At 43.3% G+C, this 8,853-nt stretch overlaps 1 long non-coding RNA gene across 1 annotated transcript; it reads right to left on the bottom strand.

Annotated features, from left to right (window-relative positions):
- Window positions 1–1,246: 1,246 nt before the first annotated feature.
- Window positions 1,247–8,379, bottom strand: LOC142072900 (uncharacterized). Its single transcript, XR_012669508.1, has 2 exons — window positions 8,257–8,379; window positions 1,247–1,532 (listed from the first exon to the last, which is right to left on the bottom strand). It is a non-coding gene; the product is annotated as an uncharacterized LOC142072900 (long non-coding RNA).
- Window positions 8,380–8,853: the final 474 nt, after the last annotated feature.

The raw sequence follows: 8,853 nt of genomic DNA on the forward strand, positions 1-8,853 counted from the left end.
AGACATGGAGCCATTGATCACTACCCGTTGAGCCCAACAATCTAGCCAGCTTTCTATCCACCTTATAGTCCATTCATCCGGCACATACTTCTTTAACTTGCTGGCAAGAATGCTGTGGGAGACAGTGTCAAAAGCTTTGCTAAAGTCAAGGAACAACACGTCCACTGCTCTATGGACAGCTCTACTTATTGAGCTCAACGGAGTTACAGGATGAATTTTCCTCTTGATTATCTGTACTCCCATGGCAATTAGAGGCCCCAACCAAGATCAGGGCCCCATTGTACTTGGCACTGCACAAACCTAGAGTAAAAGGCAGTCTATGTCCTGACAGGTTTCAGAGTAGCAGCCGTGTTAGTCTGTATCTGCAAAAAGAAAAGGAGGACTTGTGGCACCTTAGAGACTAACAAATTTATTTGAGCATAAGCTTTCATGAGCTACAGCTCACTTCAGCTCACAAAAGCTTATGCTCAAATAAATTTGTTAGTCTCTAAGGTGCCACAAGTCCTCCTTTTCTTTTTTCAGAGTAACAGCCGTGTTAGTCTGTATTCGCAAAAAGCGAATAAGCTCACGAAAGCTTATGCTCAAATAAATTGGTTAGTCTCTAAGGTGCCACAAGTACTCCTTTTCCTTTTCTTTTTATGTCCTGACAATGTCACAGTCTCCCCTCATCTGTAGGCACTCATTCTTCTTCCCCTGTTGTTGCACCTTACTTTAGTGCATCCACACATCTGTAGTCCTTAATGCATCTTTATTCAAGAAAGGAGTTAGATGAGTTTTACAATCAGAGATACCAAACCAGAAAGCCTTTCCCTTGAGGACAAGATACTGCTCCTGAATCCAGGTGCCTGCTCGTGTGTGTATGTCAGCCACTCTGTCTTTGTAGGAAAGATGTTTTTTGTCTGACAGATAAGTCTCATCAAGGAATCAATTCATTCCCTGAAGCATAAGATTTGGTTACCATTCCTAAGTTAGGATAAACAATTGTCCTAAAGAGACCTAGCTATGAAATCTGACTCAATGACTTCCTGATGCCGTCACTTGATGATCATCTCTCCAAAGACATGACAAACTGCACAGGATACAACTGAGGGCAGGGGAGAAGAGTGCAGTCAGGAAAAACAGATGAGGTGGCCTAAACCTAGTTATTTCAATTTCATACTTTATTAAGTGTATCGTTATTCTTCAGGGCAGGAAATGTAGAATTGGAAGCGTTCTTCTCCAAAATCTGGCAGAGAGGAAACCTTTCTTCCTTTTCTTTTCTTTTCTTTTCTTTTCTTTTCTTTTCTTCACCGTCTCTCCCACCTCCATCACCCTGGCCTCTCCCAAAACACACAATTTTAGGTTTCAGTACAGATGCTCCAGATGGGACATTGTATACCTGAGCCTGGATGCTGAACAATGCCCACTTTCTTTCCTGTGGAGCAGCATGGAGTAAGAGACTTGTGTTGTCTCAGCTTTCGTAGTGGGAGATTTATGAGGTGTTCCACTCCAGGGGACATTGCCAAATGTTAATTGCTTCTGTTACATGACTGCTGAGGAAGAAAGGGAAGAAAAAGAAGGAACTCTTTCAATAAAAGACTGTGTTTGAGGTTCATTGCCTTTAAATGAAGTATCAGTTTATATCCCTTCTGAATTGCTGATCACCTTTGGTTCTGCTTTTGAATACCAGTTGCCACAGTGTTACCTGCCTTTATTCTGTTCTTGGTTAAGTAGAATATAGAAATGTCCAATCAGCACATTTAGCATGGAAGAGAAAAAGCCATGTTTTAAAAATAAACCCAAACAACACAGCTTCTTTGAAGTGCAATGTCTAAGCAAGATAACCACGTTGGCAAGGGGTTAGCTACACAAGGGGTCCCCATTTAACAAGTCACAGTTATACCTAACTTGATTGCCTCTCTCCCCAGTCAGTGGCTCTTGTTTTTATGCTGGTATAATTCTGTGGCGTTATACCCATCTACAACTATAGTCTTGCATCTGTAAATCAGGCCCCATGTTATTATTTGGGGTGTAAGGGGAACACTTATTTTTCCTAATGTGTTTTTTTTATTAAACAGATGTAATGTTTGGATCAGGGCTAATTAATTTTAGAAAAATGGCCTGGATAATTAATCTATAATCCCATTGAAAAAGAAAAGTTAGTGGGAATTTTAATAGAAGCAGTAAAGTATTCGTTACTTTTGCAACACAACAGAGACACTTTATCCACTAAGCCAGTGGTTCTCAACCAGGGGTACGCGTCTTGCAGGGGGTACATCAACTCACCTAGATATTTGCCTAGTTTTACAACAGGCTAAATAAAAAGCACTAGCAAAGTCAGTACAAACTAAATTTCATACAGATAATGACGTGTTTATACTGCTCTATATATGATACACAGAAATTTAAGTACACTATTTATATTCCAATTGATTTGTTTTATAATTATATGGTAAAAATGAGACAGTACACCATTTTTCAGGAATAGTGTGCTGTGACCCTTTTGTATTTTTATGTCTGATTTTGTAAGCAAGTAGTTTTTAAGTGAGGTGAAATGTAAGGATATTCAAGACAAATCAGACTCCTGAAGGGGATACAGTAGTCTGGAAAAGTTGACAGCCACTGCACTAAGCTTCATACACTTTTGATGTGGAGCCATGATAATCATAGGACGGTTTCTGTAGTGCAGTTGATATACCGAGAATTACCATTAAATAAAAAGTTAGAAGGGCTATGCAGACTTAGGGGCCTGGTTTGCAGGGGTAAACAGGTGCTGTGACCCACTACGCCCCCCTCCCTAAAATCAGTGGGCAGGAAGTGGCTGGGCAGGGTGGGAGAGCAGAAAGAACCTGAGCCAGAATGGAGTGGGTAATACTGTGTTATGGGAATGGACCAACAGCATATTCCTTCCATCCCTGGAGCATAAGGGAAGCAGAGAAGAAAACATGCCACTCTGTGTATGATTCCCTGACTCGAGTGCTCCTGGTACCAGCACATCAATGCACTGCCCAATATGCAGGACTTGACAAAGCATCCAATTAAAAACTTTTTAAAAAGTCAATATTTGACCCTTCTGAGCGAAGCTCCAACAAACAAAGCCATTTCTTCAGCTCACACTGAGATCTACATGTGAACACTAAATTCCATGTAAATCAGATATGGTTTACTGTGGCCACAGCCTGCAGCTCTTACTCAGAACTGAGATACGACTGAGTAATGGCTGCAGGGTTTAACCCTGTGCATTTAACTTCTTTAATAAAAGAAAACAGAGGACTTTCCGCACATACAATGCTCACATAGTAAGGCAATGTTTGTATATGATGTTAAAGTAAGTCTGTGCAAAAATAAATCTCAGAAACAAAGAAACCTCATTATTTTGCAATACTTGGTATTGCCTGAGCAACACTCCAGATTCCTGATCGAGTTCAGTCTCAAATAGAGTTAAATACATTCTTCTTTTTCAGACTTGGCTTGAGTCGCTCCAGTGGTGTCCATGTTACGCACGGTGTATACCATTGGCAGGGCTGGATTAAGGCATAGGCTGCCTAGACACATGGTTAGGATCCAATTTGTGGGAGGGCCCAATCTGAGCTCTGGCTGATTTGGTTCAGGTACTGGTGCAGAAGCCAGCCTAGTGGCAACAGTGAGGAGCAGCAGCTCTGGCCACCCCACTGCCATTCAGGTTTGTTTCAGCAGCTCCTCCATCACAGCAGGTCAGTGCAGCCAGAATTGAGTGAGTGTCATTGCTACATGGCACACAGGGGTTGCAGTGATGCTCGGGTTTGGCCCCGTGAAGGCGCTGTGGGGCCCCCCCGAGCAGCACCGTGACTCCTGTACTTCATCACGGAGGGCCATGCAAACCTGCCAGGATGCAATGCTACTCATTCAGTTTTGGCCCTGCCTACCCCTCCGTCATGATGAAGGGCCACAGGGCCAAATCTGAATGGGCAGTGGGGCGGCACATTTTGGGATCAGCTTCTGCACCGGGGCTCCCCTGCAGCCTTTTCCTGCTTCCAGAAGCCTGTGTCCCTCTGCTCTGCCTGCAGGACTTGCTCAGTGACAGCCTCAAGTCCTGTTAGAAGTACAGGGAGCCGCGGTGAGTGCCCACACACAGGTGAGCTGGTGGGAAAAGGGAAGTGGGGGGTTCTGGGGAGTGGACACAAGGGAAGTTTGCTTAGTGTAAGACAAACATTTGTATGTGTAGACACCCTGCTAAGCTAAAGTGAGAGTGTTTCAGTTGTGTGCACCAAGTGAAAAATTTCTAGGGATGCCTCTGAGCCACTCTCCATAGTTTCGCAAAAAGAAAAGGAGTACTTCATCGTGAAGTGAGCTGTAGCTCAATAAAAGCTTATGCTCAAATAAATTGGTTAGTCTCTAAGGTGCCACAAGTACTCCTTTTCTTTTTGCGAATACAGACTAACACGGCTGTTACTCTGAAACCTCTCCATAGTTTGTAACCCAGAGGAAACAGAAAAGGAGTACAAGTGACTGTAATACATAAAAAGAGAGAGAGCTATCAAGTAATGAAAGTGCTAGAATCTGCCAGGAATAAGGGGACTCGCTGTTACTGAGTCCTGCCAGTAACCTTCAGTTATGACTGGTACCAGAGATCCATCCTGAAGCATTGTTACTCAGCTCTGGAATCATTACAGGAGTCTGGATGGAAAACCATTGACATGGCCAAAATGCCCTTTTAGTTCCTAGAACTGGGGTGGATTTGACTTGTACCTGGGAAAGTTTTGGAGATGGAAAAGCTGTAAGCAGAAATACCCTGACTATTCACAGCAAAGAATTACCCATTAGCCAAGAATTTCACAAAACCTCCAGACTATTTCTCACAAGAACTCCAGCAAAGAGTTCAGACAGTCTTTGGGAAGGTGGAGAATGCCAACTTCTTTGTGGGGCATTTGCCCATATTCAGTTATCACTTTAAAGTTTATACATTTACTTTTAATAATGGTTTCCAGCTCACTCACCAATAACTGAATGAAAGAGCTACAATCCTACAACTTCCTCAGCAGAATATTTAGCTTCTGACCCAATGTTCAGGCTTCCCTCTTCCTTTCAGAAGCTGGACTTTCTAGTAAATAAAAACACCGCACCCAAAGAACTAGGCCCACCACTTGAATAGCCTGATGGAGCTAATTAGGTCCACCTGACAGTATCACTCAGCAGTAATTTACTCAGACTCTTAATGCAGGATTTTAATGCATAAATGTATGGTGACTCAACAGAAGAACCTTCCATTTCTATACAGGGCCTTAGAGTCTCCCACCTTCTTAGAAATCTGCAGTTATATGTATTTGGAAAAGAAATACACCAAAAACTGTGATGGAAATCATTCCACCATTGAAAGGTTGTTTTATTCTGACACCTTTTCTGAACATTTCATTAGCTAACAGTTTCTCCCTGTCATACCTCAAGACCCTTGCCTGAGGAAATGGTAAGTCAAATTCATTCCTGGTTAACTGACTTCTGTTGAGTTAAACTAGCCATGAATTTGGCTGACTATGTCTGGGAATAACATCACCTGGGTACTGTAAATAACACAGGTATGTCATCTGCAGGACTCATTCTGACACCTCTACTGCAAGTGTCACTTCCTGAGGCAGCACTATATTCTGGGAATGCTGTCACTGTGCCGTAGCAATTACTGAGGTTATAAAATACTCCTCCATTGCCTCTCCTCCACCTCTTACATCAGCTTGAAATTAGACTGTGAATGAAATAGCTAACAGCAGCATGGCTGGCTGAATACCAGCTGATCACAACAATGTGGCAATCTTCAGGATGACACACTGCATGGTGGTGGGATCGTGAAATGTCCCCTCCAAGGCAACACTTCTCCAAGACATGAGGGCCTCCAGTCTCTGGAGAAAGCATCACTTTAGTTCTTTAGTTTATAAAAGGAGAGTTCCTAGCTGAAACTTCCCTCCCATAAGTCACAAACCAACTGGATCCAAGTGGCCTTCATTCACGGAAAGTGGGGAGTGTTCAAGTGACTTTGAGTGAGACAGAAACAGATCTCTGTTTTGAGTAGACCCTTCTCCCTATCTATAGCCAGCCTCTCCAGCTTTATACAATTGACGTATGCATCTCAGCAAATGATGCCTGAGGACGAAAGCTGGGGAACAGAGCAGGAGGCAAAATCTGAAAACAGTTTGTAAACTGAAACTCTTTCTCTAGGCTTGTTAAATACCATAACAGCTTGTAACCCTGAACCAGTTTAGAGACCCTGTCCCCACTCAGAGCTGGATCAGGAAGTTAGCTTTACTTAAGACCCTGTTCCATTAAGTGGCAGATGAGTGGTAACAATGATTTATTTGCCAAAGTAGCCCAACAGGGTTCTCTGTCCCCACTGTTTTGCAGGATTGTTTTCACTTTGCAGAAGCTGTCACTCAGTGTTCAGATGGTTATTGGCTCCGCTGTGCAAACAGCATGAGTAGATCTCCTGCTTCTGGTTTTCCAGGACTCTTTACATATTAGTGGTGATATAACAAACTCCTTCCTGCCTGGCATTTTCCACCTTTTGATGATGTCATCATGATGCAGTGTAGTCCTGTGCACTGTAGGGACTACTCCTTCTTGCCCTCTAAAGAAGGATATGTAAGAAAACGTAGTGGGGAGACGTTAAGAAGGTTGCAATCCAAGAACTGCCAGGTGTGTCATTATTCAGTGAGGGGTTTTTATTCACTTGGAATAATATTTTAGGAATCAACTTCTTCACATGAATTCATAATGCACCCTAGGCAGAGCATTCTGTTTGGTTTGGCCATGACAGCCTGTGACCCTGTGCAACCCAGGCCACCTTAACTTCGGCCGTGATACAGTGGAGCCTGCAAGAAGGATCATCTCCAGGAGCTGTCCCTTTTTCTTAAAGGACCACTTTAAGGAAGCTTTGCAAAACTGTTATAGAAATTCACAGGCTCAAGCACAAAGCTACTGACCAGCCTTTTATCATGATGATTGAGGATGGAAATAATAACGGTATTTTACTTACCAGTACTCGCCTCCAGACCAGCCCTCTCCTACAGAAAAAACTCTCACTGAAAACTCATACAAGGTGTGCAGGCAAATAGAGTTCTGCAAGGCTACTTTTAAGTGTCCCCAAGGTTTCTGGTCAATTCTGTTTGACCTGTAGTTAAAGAACTCAACTAGGTACGTCAGGTAGGCGGTGCCCTGGGTAGGCACTTGATTATATATTCAAAAGCACTTCCATGAAATGCCGATATTTGGACAAAGAAGAGTCCTTACTGGCATGAGAGAGGGCTTTAAGGGAGGGGAGGGGCTTCTCAAATGTGCGCAGTGTTGGTCTCACTGAAAAGAATGATGAAACTGCTGCTGATTTCAAAGGGAGCAGAGATAGAGAGAGCAATACTGAGCTTTTTGGAAAATCCCACCCTAATTCCCTGATCTGATTCCCCCCTGCCACCCTATGTGGGATCCTTTGCACTTGAAAGGGATTTCTGATATTCTCTCACAATTTCCCCCTCCTCAGCCCTTTCTCCTTTGAGGCCACGAATCCCCCTCAGGATCTGTTATCAATACCCCTGAATCAGTCATTCTGAGTCACTATGGAACTTCACAAAGCGTTTCACCATTTTCACCTCATTTAAATAATCTACTCTCACCCCAGGTCACCCCTTTGGACCTGTCTGCTTTGTTCTTTAAGCAGCTTGTTGTTGCTGCTGAGTGATGCAAAGTTTTCCCTTCTCTTCCCTGGCTGCACCATAGAACAAGGGACCAGGATCAGGGACCAAAGTGGATCTGTCCTTTAACAGGGTACAGTTTGCTTTTCTTGGGTATTGTAAATATGATTGTTAAGTAAAATGAACAAATCCAGATCAGATAGTTTGTTCTTCTAATACATCACGACCTCAGTGGGGAAACTGCACAGGTAGGGTCGATTCCATGTGTTGCTATGTATGCACAGTCACACAGGGATAGGAGGAACACAGGAGTATGTGTCCCCTTATCCTGCCCAGGATTTTATCCAGAATTAGACACCCCATATTGAGTTAGAAGCTACATTCGTCCTACATTTGTCCAATATTATAAAAAGTTGGGCCACCCCATGCATGCATGTGTGTAATTATCTATCTATCTATCTATCTATCTATCGAAAGTGCTTAGGTTATGTACTTACTTCAAAATTTCTGCTGCTTCTACCCCCACCCCCACCCCCACCCCCACCCCCCCGACTGCCCAAATCCACCAGCAAGTCATCTTGTCCCTGCCATTCTGTGAAACTTTTGCCTGTTCCAGTCCCATCAGTACCTGTCACTCCAGATGGCTGTGTCTCTCTCCGATCAACCCTGCTCAGCTCTTGGCTCGGGGAAACATTCTTGGTCACTGTTTCGCAGTCGGCTCTGCACCTGTTTCTCCACAACGGCACCATGGGAGTCTAAAGCATAATAAAGGGATATAAATAATGCAGTGACACACACACGCTAGCTTACACAATCCACTACGGGCGGCAGTGTGTGCAATCTGTAATGAGAACCATCAGCTGTCCTCTTGCAAGCTTCTCAAAACCCTGTCACTGGGCCCTTTTGGTATCATCCAGACTATCACAAGCAAGTGGGTCTTTGGGTTCTATATTGGGAGATCCTCCACAACCCAGATGGGGAAAATTTTGCAATTCTATCTAAATATTTATGTAACAAATGCTGATCTTGAGCTATTTTGTTGCCATCAAACACATTTTTAGGTAGTAACAATCAGGGACCCAAATGCATCCCTGGTGTAACTCCTCTGGCCCAGAGTATTTAGTTTTATTTGAGAGATCTGTGGTTCCTAGTACACTAATTTAAAAAGAAAAGGTGTTATATATGTTTACATTTAAAAATGTGTGCAAATCTGCCACTGAAAACC

The sequence above is a fragment of the Caretta caretta genome, chromosome 7, assembly GCF_965140235.1.
Source record: "Caretta caretta isolate rCarCar2 chromosome 7, rCarCar1.hap1, whole genome shotgun sequence".
NCBI lineage: Eukaryota > Metazoa > Chordata > Testudines > Cheloniidae > Caretta > Caretta caretta.